Source organism: Myotis lucifugus, unplaced genomic scaffold, assembly GCF_000147115.1.
Source record: "Myotis lucifugus unplaced genomic scaffold, Myoluc2.0 scaffold_0, whole genome shotgun sequence".
Classification (NCBI taxonomy): Eukaryota; Metazoa; Chordata; class Mammalia; order Chiroptera; family Vespertilionidae; genus Myotis; species Myotis lucifugus.
Window position 1 is genome coordinate 16,274,957 of NW_005871048.1, and position 17,606 is coordinate 16,292,562.

A 17,606-nucleotide genomic window follows, 5' to 3' on the forward strand; every position below is an offset into this window, starting at 1 on the left:
AAACAGCCATCATCCTCTCATCCAGGCTGGCCAGGCACCCCAGTGGGGACCCCCACCCTGATCCAGGACACCCTTCAGGGCAAACCAGCCAGCCCCCACCCGTGCACCAGGCCTCTATCCTATATAGTAAAAGGGTAATATGCCTCCCAGCACTGGAATCAGCAGAGCAGCGAGGCCTCCCAGCACTGGGATCAGCGGAGCCACGAGGCCTCCCGGCACCGGGATCAGCGTGACAGGGGGCAGCGCCCAAACCCCCGATCACCCAGCGGCTCTGTGTGTGACAGGGGGCGGGGCCACAACCTCCCTATCCGCCCTGCTCTGTTCATGACAGGGGAAGGCGCCCCAACCCCTTGATCAGCCCTGCTCTGTGCCTGATGGGGGGAGCTCCCCAACCCCCTGACCCGCCCTGCTCTGTGTGTGACAGGGGGCGGTGCCCCAACTCCCCTATCGGCCCTACTCTGTGAATGACAGGGGGGAGCTCCTCAACCCCCTGATCGGCCCTGCTCTGTGCGTGACAGGGTATGGAGCCCCAACCCCCCTGATGGGCCCTGCTCTGTGCGTGACAGGGGGTGGCGCTGCAACCTCCCTATCGACCCTGCCTTGAGTGTGACAGGGGGCGGTGCCCCAACCCCCCAATCGGCCCTACCCTGAGTGTGACTAGGGGTGGCATCGCAACCTCCTGATCCGCCCTGCTCTGTGCATGACAGGGGGCGGCGCCCCAACTCCCCAATCGGCCCTGCTCTAAGCCCGACCAGGGGCTGCACCTAGGGATTGGGCCTACCCTCTGCCACCCGGGAGCAGGCCTAAGCCAGCAGGTCATTATCTCCCGAGAGGTCCCAGACTGCGAGAGGGCACAGGTTGGGCTGAGGGACCCCCTCTCCCCACCGAGTGCACAAATTTTTGTGCACCGGGCCTCTAGTTAAGAATAAAAATACTATTCTTACTTAACTTTAACCCCTGCTTACTCTCTCCCTTTCTTCCCATAAGTTTCCCAGTGAGTAATGTATCTTACCTTCTCTTCTAACCTATCCCCTGAGTTTTGAATAGGTAATTCATGTTTTTCTCATTTCTCACAGTATAAAACTAATTTCAAGATTGAAGCACATCAAAAGAAGAAACTACACTTGTTGAAATATTATTACACCCTAAAGAAGTAGTTAACTATGTGAGAAAAATTTAGGTTTGGGAAGGATTCTCCCGGGACATATATACTTTCTCTATCTAACATACTTAGGTATGCCAAAGCATGATCCTTGCATTGGATATTATCTCAACCCTTGCAACCAAGATATGTTTGTTGATTTTAGAGAGCAAGGAAGGGAGAGAGAGAGGAAGGGAGAACATTAACTGGTTGCCTCTTATAGGTGCCCTGACCAGGGATCGAACCCGCAACCTAAGTATGTGCCCTGACCAGTAATGGAACCCACAAGTTTTGGGTGTACAGACGATGCTCCAAATAACTGAGCAACCCAGCCAAGGCTGAAATTAGAATTTCTAAGATGTTTCTTGGTCATTGGTCTCTTATCACTGATGCCAATATATGCAGCTTATAGCCCTGTTGCTGTTTCTCATTTTTTGCCTCACACCTCATATTTCTAATCCCAACTTCTTGGTTTATACTCAGCTTTCCCCTTTCTTCAAGCTCCTTATTTTTGTTTGCTTATTCCGTTTCCTGCCATTTCCCCTACTTCCTTGACTTTCATACGAATCAGAGGACATTTCATTGATGTTACCAATATGATTACTCCTTTCATCCTGACCAAACACAGGAATATCTTCCAAGTCTCCTGACCCATTTTCAAAGGGTTCCTCCTTTGCCCCCAAGACAAGCATTTTATTCTCTTCCAGATTTGAGAAGGTTCATAATTCTACAACTGGTTAGAAATCTAATCTACATATAATGAAAGTGTTATTACATCCCTCTAGTTCCACTAAACTGTGATATGAATGAAGACAGGGATTGTTTCTTAATATAGCCAGCATCCTACACAGTACCTGGAACACTGTAGTTACCAAACAAGTGATTACTGAATGAATGAAATTCCAAGGTGAATTACAGCTTTCTCTGTACACTTTGTCATAAAGTAAGGCTTTGACAAGAGTTTCTGTATTAAATGATAAAATTCATGACTTAAAGGAAACAAAATGTAGTGTGTACCTAAATGTACACATTACATGTTACCTAATTCCACTCTAAAGACAGATTCCCCAAAGTTACTGAACAATCCATTTAATTTGAAATTGTTTAGCCTCTCCTCTCTATCAGCAAAGATAGTTCAAAGTTATCTAGACTTCCATATTCTGGTCTCTGACTATGATATAAGAACATTTATTGTCAGAAACCTAAAAACAAGCTATTCAACTGGGATTCCATGCCCACCACCAAGCATTGTCAAGGTGTCTTGCTCAAGAAAGCTAGTCATAGCTCCCATGTGTTATTTATGTATCATTTTCCAACTCAAGTCTTTTCTATACATTTTTTAAATGAAAAAAAAACAAACAGTATTTTTTCCACTTCATATTGAAATTTGGGTTAAAACTAAGCAACAACTTCTTTGGTAGAATTCTAAATGGAACATTTCCTTGTTCAATCTACTATAAACCTATGATTAAAAAAAATTATAGTCCTTGTATTACTTCAAAGGTATATCATCCTTATCAAAACTCATCAAAGGTTTCTACAGATGAATTAAAAATGTATAATAACGACTTTCTGGTACATCTAATCTTGCCCACCAACTTCCCCATTTACACAGGTTGCCATCTCTAACTCACATTCATTAGCCAAATGTAGTTCCTATTTTTTAATTGTGCTTCTCCTCACAACTAGAAATAGATTGAGGCAAGAGAGGCACCTAGGATGCAAAATTTATGGAGACATTCATTCTCAGGGTTGTGCATGTGCCACCCTGTGGTTGCATGACCCTAAAAGTGAATACAGTCTTATTTTGTGTCGTAGGCATCTCTCATGCCTCACCGTAGTCCTGGCCCTACTTCTCTATTCCACCCTTACTCCTCTTACTTCTCTAAAAAGCGACAAACCAAAATCTAATCCTGACAAAGCAAATATCTAAAATTAAGCAATGAATTTAACTATAATTTTGCATCCATTTAAAATCATGTTTTCAAAGAAAATCTCTTGTTCACAATGTGATGTTAGGTGAAAAATAGATGAGGCAGGAATGCTTATGTACAGTAAGATTTTGGTGTGTGTTTTTTTCAAATGAGTACAAGTTGTATGTGCATACAAGTGACAGACCTATGTTATTTTTTACTCCCCTTCTTTTGGTGGCACCATATCAATTTATTTCTGTTGAACTACCCTTCTCTTACTCTCAATCCATGTAGTTTGGGTGGCACTAATTATGTATTCCCACTCTCAAGTTTCTGGAATGAGCACAAAGTTCCTGGAACAGGTATATGACCCAGGTGGGGACAATCAACATATTCCCTCCCCCAAGCAGTAGTTCAGGAATGAACCCAATAGGACTGATAAAACGCAATTCTGCAAGAACTAATGGGGAAGTTATCTTTCAGCTGAGGTTGCTAAACTGAAAGAGCATGATAAGTATCTACTTCACAGTGAGCCAACCAGCAAAAAGAATTGCTAAGAGATGGAAAGAGATGAAGAACACTCTGAAAACATTTGCCCCTAGATCTAATCGCACCTGAGTTAAGGAGAGTTCAGGTGTTAAGAGATATACCTGCTACCACCTTGGAATTACTCTTGGGAAACAATTCTCTCTGGATTTCTCACATTCCTGCACAGAGCCTTCTGAGCAGAAGGTACTACAGGGGTATCTGCATGACAGACAGCCTTGGAAGCTCGAGACAGTGTCTCCCTACAGATAGAAACCTCCAATGAGCTTTGGAGAAGTAAAGCCCTCTCCTTCCCTTCCCTGGAAGACATTACTTATATTCCTTTATTAACTTATGTTTACTAGGCTGCTTTATATTTTTATCTTTATTTACTTATATTCTAGTATAATAAACCTAAAGACACTTTGCCTTTCTACCCTACAGGGATTTGCTCAATGAGCAATCTCTCCCCTCTGCAAGGTATTCTCTTCCCATCAGTGTTCCAGACTTAACAGTTACATGAGGCAATAAATTATTTTTTCTTATTTAATAATTCATTCAACAAATATTTGCTGAGAGTCTACATAGTTATGTGCCACACATTTTCCTACACAACAAAATAGACAAAAACCCCTGCCTTCATCGAAATTGTATTCGAGAGAGAGGGAACAAATACAAAATAAATAAAATGCATAGTATTGACAGTAATCTATACTAATAAAAGAGTAATATGCTAATTAGATCAGGTGTCTTCTGGAAGTCCATCTGGACAAAGCCATAGTGGCTGCCTATGAGGGCCAAGGGGCTGGAAGAGGCGGCGGGGCTCAGAAGAGCCCAGCTGGCGTGGGAGAGGCAGTGCGGTGTGGGAGAGGTGTGGGAGAGGCTCAGCGGCATGGCCCCTTTTGCAGAGGCCACAGGAGAGGTGCTGCTGCAGCCTCAGCCACTGTGGGAGAGGAGGTGGCGCCGCCACTGCTGCCGCCACCGCCCCTTTTGCAGAGGTGGGACGGAGAGGCCTCGACATGAGACAGTCAAGCGCCTTGGCCCTTTGGCAGAGGCGGCGCGGGAAAGGGGGCTGCACAGTCCCAGTCCCAGTACTGCCCCTTCTGCAGAGGCAGCCACAGAGGCAGCAGCGTGGGCCCAGTCCTGGCGCCATGCCTTCGCAGAGGTTGGACGGGGTGTGACCTGCTGTGCCTCAACCTCCCACAACCTCTCCCCCAGCTGGCCTGGCCCCAGGTCACCCCTCACCCATGGCGGCCAGCAGTGGCAGCAGCAGCCGGGTGATGGGGGCGGTGCCTTCCCATGATCGGCCCAGTCGCCTCTCACAGAAGGAGGCCAGACTGCAGCTTAAGCCCACTCCTTGCAGGGAGCGGGCCTAAGCCGTCAGTAGGACATCCCCTTAGGGCTCACAGACTGTGAGAGGGGGTAGGCCTGGCTGAGAGACCCCCCTCCCCCAGTGCATGAATTTTCATGCACCAGGCCTGTAGTATTATAAAGAGAGAAAATGCAGGAAAAGGTAAGAAGTGTGAAGGAGGGAGGAGATTTCGTATTTATGTTAGATGATTAAAGACTTTACAGATGAAGTGATATTTGAGCAAGGACCTAAGTAGATAAGGAAGTCATATGGATATCTGGAGGGGAGATTCTAGGCAAGGAGAACAGTAAGTATTTAAGAAAGAGCAAGGAGGCCTGCAGGGAGTAAATGGTAGAGTCAAGAGAAAAATCTGAGTTCAGAGAAATATCTTTCATGAGAGAGGGAGAGCAGGACCACAAAACTATCTCATTTGAGGACCCTGAGCTTGTACTCAGAGTTACATGGGAAGCAACTAAAACATTCTGAGTAAAGAAGTGACGTGGTCTCTTACTTTTCAAAAGGATGGCACTAATATTCTGAGAGCAACAGCAGTAGCAGGGAAACTTGTTAGGAGTTACATACAAGGAGAGAAAGGGCAGTATTGAACTAGAGTGACCCTAATAGAGGTGGTGAGAGCTGGTAGATTTCAGACATATTTTGAAGCCACAGAATATGCTGAAAGATTGTGTGGGGGAAGTGAAAGAAAAAGAGTCAAGAATAACTTCAAGGTTTGAAGTCTCAACAGAAACAAGGAAAGTGTTGCCATTTACAGAGATGGTGTTACAGGCAGTTAGACAAACGTGAACAGAGCAAGGACGATGGCCCGGGTACAGAAACTCACCAGGGCAAAAAGCCCTGGATGACTAGCGCGCAGCAAAACTGGGAAAACAAGGACCTTGCTCCCAGGGTAGCCTTTCCTCCCCTAGCATGGTGCTGCTCATGCAGTTTGGACCCCCTGATCTTTTCCTCCCTAAAGATAACATCTAGGCCTCAGTTGTAGGTCCAGAAAAGCAGCAAAACCAGACAAGTGATCCTGGCTGCCTCAGGACCAGCAGCACTGACTAATGACCCCCTGCCCTGGCCCCAAACAACCAGTGGAGATCATGACCCTGAAAGAGCACACCTGGAGAGCTGATGAATAGTCTATTGAACCCGTTCCCTGAGACCTCCCCTAAGATTTCCACCTGCAAGAGAGAAATAAATACACTCAGGATGAAGGACCCCATGTGCTCTCTCCCCCAGGGGAGCATGCCCTCATCATTTGCTTCCATCCGTCATCCATCTAAGAGACCCCATGAGACTTGAAACCAGGGGAGCAATGGCAGTAGCAGCTCGTCCCAGGCTAAACCCCTGAACCTATCTCCAAGGCCCCCTTTTCTCTGACTTCCCAGTGAGCCAGAGCAGCCTAGGCTCTCTTATTGCTTCATCTATACCCTTCCTTGTTTCACTGTCCTAAATATATTTTTGCTGAGGTCAATAAATTCTTGCTTGCTTTTCTACACTTTGTCTCTTGATTGAAATCTCTGCCTCAAGAAGACAAGAACCAAAGTCTCCTCGCCTGGCCGGTAACAATGGAAGCCTAACGAATATAAAAATTTATGCCAAAATCAGGTAATACAAGTAGAACTAAGTCAATAATAGAAAGTGAAGGGAATCTGGTATCCCTCTATTGTAGGGTGTGAAGTCAGCAATCCTTAATAAGCAAAAACAGCTGGTAAACTGCCAACTCTTGTAAATAGGGCTATGTGCCTACTAAGGATGGAACTATGGAGTACAGTGGGGCCTTGACTTACGAGTTTAATTCGTTCCGAGACCGAGCTCATTAAGGAGCTCGTTAAGGAGCTCGTTAATTCAAATTACTCTATCAACTCAATGCAAAAAAATCGACGGAGAGACAGCTGGTATCTCAAAAAACTCGTTAGTCGGGACACTCGTAAGTCAAGGCCCCACTGTACTCAGTAAAAATGTTAGGGTGCTGGTATATTGCCTATTATGTAGCAGTCTTCAGAAGTCCTTCAAAAAAGCAGCATACTTTGAGTGGCCTTAATAAAACAAAAATCTTTTCTGTCTTTCATTATAAATCCAAGATGGCTCATACTGCAACTTACAAGGTTGAAAATAAAATATCCCTAAACTAAAATTAGGCTCTTAACCACACAAAAACAAAAAGAGAAAAGCCTAATGTTCCAGGCTCCTACCCAAGCATTCTACAAAGAAGATATTTACCCATTATCAAGAACCATGCACTGTGAAACATCTGGGAGCAGAGACAAGTGAGCTGTGCATTGTTACCTCAAGAAGTTTCTCTGGATGGCCTAGAGACAGAAGCCAAGAAGGAAATTGAGAAGACTAGGATTTGTACGGTTTTTCAACCTCAGCACTACTGGCATTTTGAACTGGGACACTCTTTGTTGTGGGGGGCTGTCCTGTAGGATGCTTAACAGTATCCTTGGGCTCTACCTACTAGATGCTAGCAACACCTACCTACTCAGCCCCACTGTGACAATAAAAATGTCTCCAGACACTGCCAAATGTCCCTGAAGTATCAATTGCCTTTGTTGGAGAACCACTGGATTAGAGTGATAGGCAAAGTTGTTTGGAGACATACCAGGCAATGGTTTGATTCAAGAACTAGCATTTGAGCTTTGGGTACTTGGGAGAAGTTGATCAAATGCAAGGAAATTTTTTTTAACTTGGTTTTTAAAAGTTGTATTGCCAAAAAACTCCCAAAAAAGGTTTGTTACTGCTCAATTTCTAAGACGGTTCCCGGGACCCCAAGCCCTCATCAACATTAAATGAACTTTGAAGCAGTACAGTCCCCACTAAGGGAATCTTTCTCAATACTCATCTTCTCTGTGACCAGGAGTGAAAAGAATAAACATAATCCCAGGAAGAACCAGTGGCAGCCATACTGGCTAATCAAAACTCTTACGACACTGCCAGGGCAGAGTCCTTGCCATTCCTGGCCAATGAAATATGTACATATCATGGATTGGAAAACCTATGTAGGAGAACCTTTTTCTCTTTTCTAATTGAGAGTTTTTACTGTCTTTATGCTATTCTCCTAACACTGAACACTTTCTTTTTACAATCAGTTATACAGTATTTATCATTTAACCATAAGTTCATAGGCCCTCAGCCTAACTATTCAAGAAGAACTGACAATATTACCCAGAGATCCTTGACTTAAAGTTAGATACAGCAATTAAACAAGTCTTTGTTGGGGGGCAGGTGGTAAATACATCGGAAGTTGTAAGTCAAAGATTTGCACTATGTTAAGAGAGGGCATTTTTTCAAGGAGATATATATATATATATATATATATATAGGAGCAAATGTATGCACATTAGGAAAATTTATAGTGAAAATCTTTTGGTTATATTGTCCAGTGTGCACTACCCCTTCCCATGGTCATAGTACCTTCTTTTTCTTTCAGTGACCCACCCACCCTGACTCTTAGTCTGTGTGGTTCAGACCATGTGGCTGACCACAGTTCCTGTTCCCTGTTCCAACAGTTAGCACCTGGTCCAGACCTGGCCTGTCATCCTTTGCTATCTCCCTAACCACAGAACCAATGATGAAATATGACCCAAGTTATTTAATGAGATATAATCCTAGGACTAATGCTAAAATGGGTAAGAGAAGCTCTTTTTATGTTGGGCTTGCTAAGCTAAAAGAGTGTAATCCTAGAGCCATCCGAGAGAGGTCTACATGGAGAAAGCCTACCTGAATGTGTATCTAACACAAGAGAAAGCCACTGGCCATATCCTGAGGCCACTAAGCCCACAGAATCCATCTGTACCTGAAGAGTACACTCCTCTGAACCCCAGTGCCCTGAACTAGTATGAGTAGGGTTTTGATCTCATACAACTGATAAAATTTAAAAATCTAATATTATTACCAGTTATCAGATGAAATTGTTATCAGTTTTCAAATGGAAAAATTGAAGTCATAAGAATTAAATTATTTGCCTAAATTCATACAACTAATTACTGGTGTCACAGATTCAACCCTAACTAGGCCTGGTTATAGTAGCTATGCTCTTTCCACTACATCATATTCCCAGAAAAAAAACCCTGAAACTCCTCTATGCTTTATAATTATCTGCAACCATAAGGTTAAGTCCTTACATGGAATGAGTACTCAATTAACATTTGTTGAATGGGCAAAAAGGAAGGAAGATTCATATATCTTCTCTCTGTCCCATTCCTGCAACAACTAGCCTCTTGTGTGACACAGAGCATTTCTGTATTATTTTTATAATGAAGGCTACCTCAAGGACATGTCTATTTCTTTACCATCTTATCTTCTTTCACAGAATGCCATTTCCAGTCACAGGGTAAATCAAGATCCAAAATACAAATAGGAATCAGAACCTTAGAAAGATGCCATCAGCGAGATTTAGCTACTATTCTGTTATAATTAAATGTAAAACTTGAAAAAGGACACCACATCATCCTGTAAGTGACATAATGTTGTTTATGTTAATATTTTAGGATATTTGTAACTACTACATTTATTTCTAGAAAGTATCAGTTACTTATAAACAGTCAAATCTCTTTCAAATATTATTGTTGAGGGTAAGAGAGAAGGGAAGCAAAACAGGATTTATGACTATAACAACCCGGACATTTTCAAGAAATCCATCTACAAACAATGCACATTTTTGTCCGAACACTCAATAACAATGTTTCACAAGTCAACTTTTGTATCCCTAGAAGGTATGGTAGGCTGATTCACATCCAGATCAAAGACACTGGATTCATAGTTCCTTTTTTTAAACTTACTCAAAAACATCTATTTTCTGGCTAAGATCCACCAGTTTCTTAGGCCTCTTTACTTTTTCTTCACTTCTAACAGCTTGCTTTCCTTTCAGGAAAATATTTTACAAAGAAACAATATATTATCACTAACCAGAGCTATAATATAGAACAACCTCAGACAGAGAACAAGCCAAGATGTGGACATTGGGCAGTTAGCTAGGATCATGCACATCTTAGGGTCTCACTTCCAATAATAGGAATTCATTTCAGCAAAACCGCAAATATTACAACATGGACCTTTAGAGTCACTCTCAAATAATTAAAACTAACGTTAAATCCAGGACTGCTAATTGTTCACTGTATTTAAACACCATTGTATTCATTTCAGGTTTAGCATAAGAAAGACCTAAATGCAAATCCTGGGTCTCCTTGGATGAATGATGTGACCTGAAATTGGTTCCAGATCATAAAAAGAAAACATCGACACGCTATCCAATTTATAGGGTTAAAAACAAAAAAATGTACAAAAAGTGTCTAGAACTTTTAGTAAACACCAAGCAAGTATTAATGCCCTTCTCCCATAACGATATCTGAATCCACATAATTTACTAAAAAACTTTTACAACCTGACCAGTGTCGTTTAGTGATTGAGAGTCGACCTATTAACCAGGAGGTCACCTTTGGATTCCTGGTCAGGATACATGCCCAGGTTGCAGGCTCTATCCCCAGGGGAGGGGAGGGGATGCAGGAAGCAGCCAATCAATGATTCTTTCTCATCACTGATGTTTCTCTCTCTCTCTCTCCCTCTCCCTTCCTCTCTGAAATCAATAAAAATATATATTAAAAAACTTTTACAGACAGAAACTATTTCTACTCTGGAGGTTAAAATATTGAGGAGGGGTGAAAAAAGGAATATACAAACACAAATAATAACACAAATCTAATACATTATATATATATTAGTAAGAAAAAAATCAGCCTCATGCTTTGTAAAAAGTTCCTATTATATATAAATCTAGATAAAGATCCATATAGTTTTCCAACATAACTATTTATAAATAATTGGGATAGTGATCTAACTAGTTGTCATTAATTATCTGAGTCAATTGCATTGCTTAGATCCCTTTAATTATTCCACTACTGGAAATGTACTCAATACATAGAAAGTAAAGAGGCCTGCTAAAGTGATGATACTGAACCAGATATATGTTTAGAGTAAATTCAGAATGGATGTTAAATGTGACAGTGATTGGATCTGTGTCATTAGAAAGTCCACCATGCAACAGAGACTCCATAGTTAAGCAAAAAAAGTAATGCTTGAAAATGTTTCCTTTGATTTCAAGCAAAGCAGAATTTGCAAAACCTTAGTGAAATGATGATTAACCTGCATAAGAGTGTATAGAAAGCATGTGATTCTGAAGGAAATATAATTCAAGAGAAAGGACACTGTATAAAGCTTTTCATGTAGCTGTTAGGGTGGCTACCGACCCAATTGTCACCAAAACTGAATATTGGCAGAAGACTCAAATTTTTCTTTGTATCATGTGAAATTAACAAAAGAGCCCCACCAACTGACTAGAAAAACTTGGGAAATCCCACCAAGCTAAGCATTCAGAGAGCAAGAAGGGGCACAAACAGAAGCCTCCATCTCCAAGGAGACGACAAACCCAAGAAACAGCAACAAGCATTACAGTGATCAAGGACTAACTCTTGGACTTTGAGATTATACTAGAAATACTCTTGTTCTGCAAACCCAGGGACACAGAGTCAGGAATAAGAGCCTTTCCGTGTGTCCTACAGATGTAATGCTAAGCCATCAGCCTTCATTTCGGAAGTAAAATATGGTTTAATAACTTTAATGACTCGAGTCCTATTATAAAATTGTTAAGGATCTGAAGGCCTCAGTTAAAATGTTCAATTCAATTTTACCGTATTTTATAAAGCTAGCTATATCTGAGAACCATAAAACTTTCGAGAAATGCCACTTGCTAATGTTAAGGATCTAATGAACATTGTTCTTGTAAGTCTTCATTTCTAACTGAATATTATACATACTACATCCACACAGGATGAGCTATTTCGAAGCAACCTCCTTCACAGCAATGTAATTTTAAAGATACTTTTCTGACTGAGCCAATGTAAAAAGCATTTTTATATACTAAATGCCTAGAATATGAGTATTCTAGTATTCAGTTTCTCCTTCTCCTAAAACTACTTGTCCCACTATGGAAATTATTTTTCTGCAAATAAAATAATTTATATAGAAAGCTAATTTCAATTTTTCTACAGTAACTAGTGTTATTTTATTTACAATAAAGACCATAGTGCTGTGACTCAAATGTTTAAATGTTTGTTATCGGTTACTCTGATTTTGAAATGTAAGACTCTTCATTATCAATTAACACAAATTTAGCAATCTTTTCTTCTACAGCAGTGGTTCTCCACCTTCCTAATGCCGCGACCCTTTAATACAGTTCCTCATGTTGTGGTGACCCCCAACCATAAAATTATTTTCATTGCTACTTCATAACTGTAATCTTGCTACTGTTATGAATCATAATGTAAATATCTGATATGAAGGATATATTTTCATTGTTACAAACTGAACATAATTAAAGCATAGTGATTAATCACAAAAACAATATGTAATTATATACGTGTTTTCCAATGGTCTTAGGCGACCCCTGTGAAAGGGTCATTCAACCCCCAAAGGGGTCGTGACCCACAGGTTGAGAACTGCTGTTCTACAGCATTACAATACTGATTTTATAAAGTGAAGAGGCTTGCATTTAGAAAAATGTATAACTTGGATGTCAGCTGTAGTACTGTAAGGTATGTCTCAAGGGTTACAAATAATAGTTACACACTTTTTTTAATGACTCACTTTCCTCAATAAATCAGAGAAGATTCAAGTTTATCCCAACAATGATGTCATTTTCAGTCACTTGTATCCTGGTATGCTTTCTTAAGCAGAAGAGAACAAAATGGAATTACAGAGCATGGCAGGGAACTGCACATTAGTGTAAGTCACACATGTAAATATATAGTACGGGATGGGAAAAAATATTGACAATCACTGACTTAGATGACAAAACCTTTGTTTTACTGCTGGATGAGGCAATAAGGACTATCAAGTTCAACTCCTAACTCTTCACTCAGTTCAGTGCTTGCTTCACAACATCCAGTAACTACAGGCTGGACTGAGCATTTAAATTGCATGTGTTTTTTGAGAATTAAAACCCTAGGCTCATAGAAAACACATTTTGACATAGAGATATTTATAAAATATTGCTCCTTAAAAAATAATCATACATTAGCAAGAGGCAGAAGACACTCAACTAAGAGTTTTATGTAATTACATTTGAAAATACAGTTTAAGTTTTAAACAGATTAAGTAAATGTGGTTTAAAGTGGGGGGAACACTAGAGATTTAAGAAAGTAATAGTTTTTCAGTACCCACTTTTAAGCAAATATTTGTAGTTTAAATGAAAGGAATTTTGGGAAACCATCCAACAATAGATGATAATCTAAGGTGAAAGAAAAATAATTCAGGAATTCAGACAAACTAGACATATTTTGAGGTAAACAGCATTTAAATTTCTGACTACCCTACTGGAGTAGAATAATTGAAGAACTATAAAAGAACAGCTAATCAGAGATATTTCTAATTATTTGCTCTTCAGTACGAATGCAAATGTCATTCAATTTAAGTGAACATAATATACTTATTTTCATTTTCTAAGTCTAAATTTAGGGGCTTTTATGATGCTAGAATAAATACAGTAATACTAGGAGAGATAAAATTAAAGTTATAATGTATAGAACCTACATAACATGGAACTTCCTAAATTCAGGCATTTTACTCTCATTTCTTCATTAAATAACCTTGTGAGGCAATTTAATCATCCCAGTTTTATTGATGAGAAAACTGGTTTAGAGATTAAATAACTTCCCCCAAATACCACAAAACAAATTCCTGATTTCTGACGGAAACCCAGATTATCTGGCTCCCAAAAAAATGAATCTTGCCCTGGCCAGTGTTGTTCAGTGGTTAGATTGTCTGCCTGCAGACTGAAGGGTCATGGTTCAATTCCCTGTCAAGGGCATGTACCTGGGTTGCAAGTTCAATCCCTGGCTCATCCCTGTGTCAATGTTTCTCTCCCTCTCCCTCCCTCTCCTTTCTCCCTCTCCTTCCTCTCTCTCTCTCTCTCTCTCTCTCTCCCTCTCCCTCCCTCTCTCTCTGTCTCTCCTTGCCTTCCTCCCTCCCTCCCTGCCTTCCACTCTCTGAAAATCAATTGGGTGAGAATTAACAAAAAAATATATAATGAATATTCTTTCACTGTACACACTGTACGCTGTCACCTAGCAAAAAACACCTACTTTAAAATTGTCTTTTAATTAAAATCTTCTAAAGGAGGAGACAATGTCAAGTTTATAGTAAGTGGTGATGATGTATAGACTAAAAATTAGTCATGCTTTAATAAGTGTATATGAACGTTTGAGATATAATTCTAAATCATGCGTGACAATTAAATTTTTAAAAGCTGAATATACAATATCCCAAAAGTGAAGAAATCTGAAAATTTTTATAGAAAGGCACTAAATAAACTTCATCTTACCTAGATATTTTAACTTTTTTTACCTAGATATTTTGAATTCCAAAGAAAAAACTCCAGAGGCCCCATGCTGTGTCAGCCATAAAATAATTTCATCCAGGTAACTAGGGTTATATTTATACTTATGAAATAAGGAGATCATTGCTTGGGTCGGATTCTCTTGTTCTGACTCCAATATGTCTTCTATTTATTCCTTTCCAGTTTCCTTCCAGATCTTGGAGCCTTCTTCTAATTTAGGGTAACTGAGTCTCAAGTTCAGGAAGTCTTACAAGTTTAAATGCAAGTGCAGATATACTGCAATGAAAACCGTAAAATTGCAATGGTAGGTAGTATTACAAAAAAAACCCGAAAGTTTCAGTTATTTTCCAACACATTAACTATGGTGGAATTATCAGTGACTTTCTTTTCTATAGTTTTACTAAGTTTATTTTAAAGCATTTAACTTTTATAATCCTATGTAATAAAAGGGTAATATGCAAATTAACCATCACTCCATCACAAAGATGGCAGCGCCCATAGCCATAAGATGGTGGCACGCAGTCCCTTCAGCCCCGCCGGAGTCCCGCAGTCCTGGGGGGGCAGCCGCTGAGAGCGGGCAGCATGAGCAGCCTGGCGGAATGCTTGCTTTGTTGCCGCAGCGACGAGGCAAACATTCCACCCTGGCCGCGGAGGGCCTCTAGACAGCGGGCGCAGAGTGGCTGGGGCGGGATGCTTGCGTCATCACCGCAGCAACGAGGCAAGGGTCCTGCCCCAGCCGTGGAGGGCCTCTGGGCTGCAGAGAGCCTCTGGGCAGCGGGTGTGGAGTGGCCAGGCCCTGCAGAGAGCAGAGAATCACGAGGAGTGGGCCTAAGCCATCGGGGCTCCCGGATTGGAGAGGGCTCCCCTGAGGGCTCCCAGATTGGAGAGGGTGCAGGTCGGGCTGAGGGACCCACCCCCCGTGCACGAATTTCGTGCACCGGGCCTCTAGTAAAAATTAAAAAAGAAGAAGAAACGGAAAAACAGAAGTCGGGGGGGGAGGGGCGGGGGGAACCTAGAGATTGATTAAAAAATATCTAAGAATCTTATTCTTTCCAGAGTTCCAAAACTATGACCTGCTTATTCCCTTTAATCCCTCAGCAATATGGTAAAAGAAACACACATAAATATGTCAAAGACAAGTGAGATATTTAAAAAATGAGTTAATTCAAAGATCTATAAATTCTATAGCTCTTAATTGCAATAGTTGAGAAATCAGTTATAAAAATGATGTATGAAAAATGATTCTGGGGTAAACTAAACCTAGTAAGCAGGATTTAAATACTTAAAGAAAGTCCATTACAAAAATACATTCTTATTCCAAAACCACATATTTAGATTGATCCAATTTATTAAGTATGTTACCAATGCATTGCATAATTCATAGCCCCTTGGACCTGTCTTCAAAAAAAGATGCTTATTTAAAAATCAAGTACAAAACTAGAATCTATTAACATGGGAGTCCAATTTTAGAACAAAACTTTTATTTGTGTAACAAGTTCACTAGATACTCACTTTTTCTGATTACCAAAATGCAATTTATTCATCTGGGCCTTGATTTACAAAGATGATGACTTCTTAACTCACAAGCATACTTTATAACAGTCTCATGGAATTAAACTGCTATAGGTTTTATAAACATTACTTCCATCTACAAATAGAAATAAGTACCTTACAATATTTTGGAATGATACATAGTTATGCTGGTTTTCTAACTTGATCACTTCAGTTCCTCTGTTCCTTATATTTATTATGTAACAACTGTCTTAAAAATGTTATTGCTGTGTAGGTAGTTACTGATCAATTCAAGTTTTCTGCGACTGGAGGAAAGAAAATGGCAAGTTTGAAATGGTCACAGACCATAGTTATAGTTACCTAACAGTTGAAGATGATCTGAAAGTGAATTTTCTACCAAAAGCCTAGACTGTTTCTTCCAAACTACTGACAACAAACTTTGAAGTAGGACAGAAGCTGCATTAACTGGCCCCTAAATAACTGTACATGGTATATGTTTTATGCTGCCAACCATCCATGTGGAGAAACATATCTTCAACAAAGGCCTTTCATGGAAGAAGATAGAGAAAACGTTTCCACATTCATGGAAGAAATATGCCTATGTGCTCTCTTACTACATTCCCAATACCTTTGGAAACAGTTTCCTTGGTTCAAGAATACTAGCAGAAAATTATTCCTTGGTTACAAGATATACCCAGCCTTCCTTCGCATTAACTGGCAAACTTGTGGCTCTTCGTAAATGTCTCTCTTAATACCACATGGATGAACCAAGGCTACAACACTAAGGTGGTGAAATTATACTTTGCAATATTTTGTTGTTTTTAATCCTATTCCCATTCCATAGGTTGAAAAGCATTTTCTAGTCTTTAATCACTAAAGTAGTTTTGGTCTATTCTTGTTGATTTTTACTTTATACTTTCGTATACAGTGACTCCATTTGCGAACTTTATTATCTTAAAATACCTGGAGGAAAACGGTATACTACCCCCTTAGAGCCCTTGATGCCAGAGTGACAGTGAGACCACTATGATTATATGCAGCCTCTTACCAATTAAGATGGAGCCTTCTTTTAAGCGTAAGGCGAACGAATATCAAAGGCTACAAGCCTTAATACGTTTTTAGTATTGGGGTTGCACAGCACTGGATAACGTCACTAATGTGCAAAGTAAAAAGCGACAACTTCACAGTTAACTCCTTATCGTTTGTGCATGATGTACCCCAGCCAGGCGGCACCAATACCAACCCAAACAGTGCGTTTAAGAAAAGTTGATACTAAGGGAAACGCCAATGGCAGGAAGCTGACCCAAAGGTGCCTCCCCAACACTCCTCACCCCGAAATGTCAAGGAGAGAACCGCAGCGGCTTCACACTTAATAAGTTTATCTCTTGGCTGCTCTTTGGAGTCCCCTCGGGCCCAGAAAGGACCAGGGACCCGACAGGACCTGGGATGGAAGGTGAGGGGTAAAGGTAGGCGGAGAGGAAGCTGACCTGCGGGAGAAGAGCGGGGCTCGGACTGCAGCGGGGAGGGGCGGGGGGTTGTCAAGGGCGATGCAGGGCCCCAGCGGTAGGAACTGGGGAGCACCTCGGGGTCCGGGTGGCCGCCACAGCTGGGGGGGCCGCGCCAGGGGAGAAGCTGGCCGAGAAAGGGGATGCGGGCGTGATGGGCGGTGCCGACCGTCCCTCCCGCTCACCTCCCCACTCCCTGCAGACCCTCCGACTCGGCGACGGGGCGGGGGCTCGTGGCGCCTCGTCTTCAGCCTTAACGCGC

The 17,606-nt window shown here is 41.1% G+C and overlaps 1 protein-coding gene across 13 annotated transcripts in view; it reads right to left on the reverse strand.

Annotated features, from left to right (window-relative positions):
• The window catches only part of FER (FER tyrosine kinase), a 294,456-nt gene that overhangs the window by 275,320 nt on the left and 1,530 nt on the right, over positions 1–17,606 (reverse strand). Inside the window, exons 1-2 of one of the 13 annotated variants that reach the window (XM_023749400.1) lie at positions 17,327–17,434; positions 15,996–16,144 (exon numbers count right to left, since the gene is read on the reverse strand). The exons of 9 other annotated variants lie outside the window; for them this stretch is intronic. The gene's annotated coding sequence lies outside the window, so the exon portion shown is untranslated. Of the gene's footprint in view, positions 1–7,156; positions 7,246–15,995; positions 16,145–17,170; positions 17,295–17,326; positions 17,435–17,606 lie in introns of those variants that run through there. 3 more of the 13 variants (XM_014464599.2, XM_023749382.1, XM_023749414.1) reach the window with 3 other exon arrangements.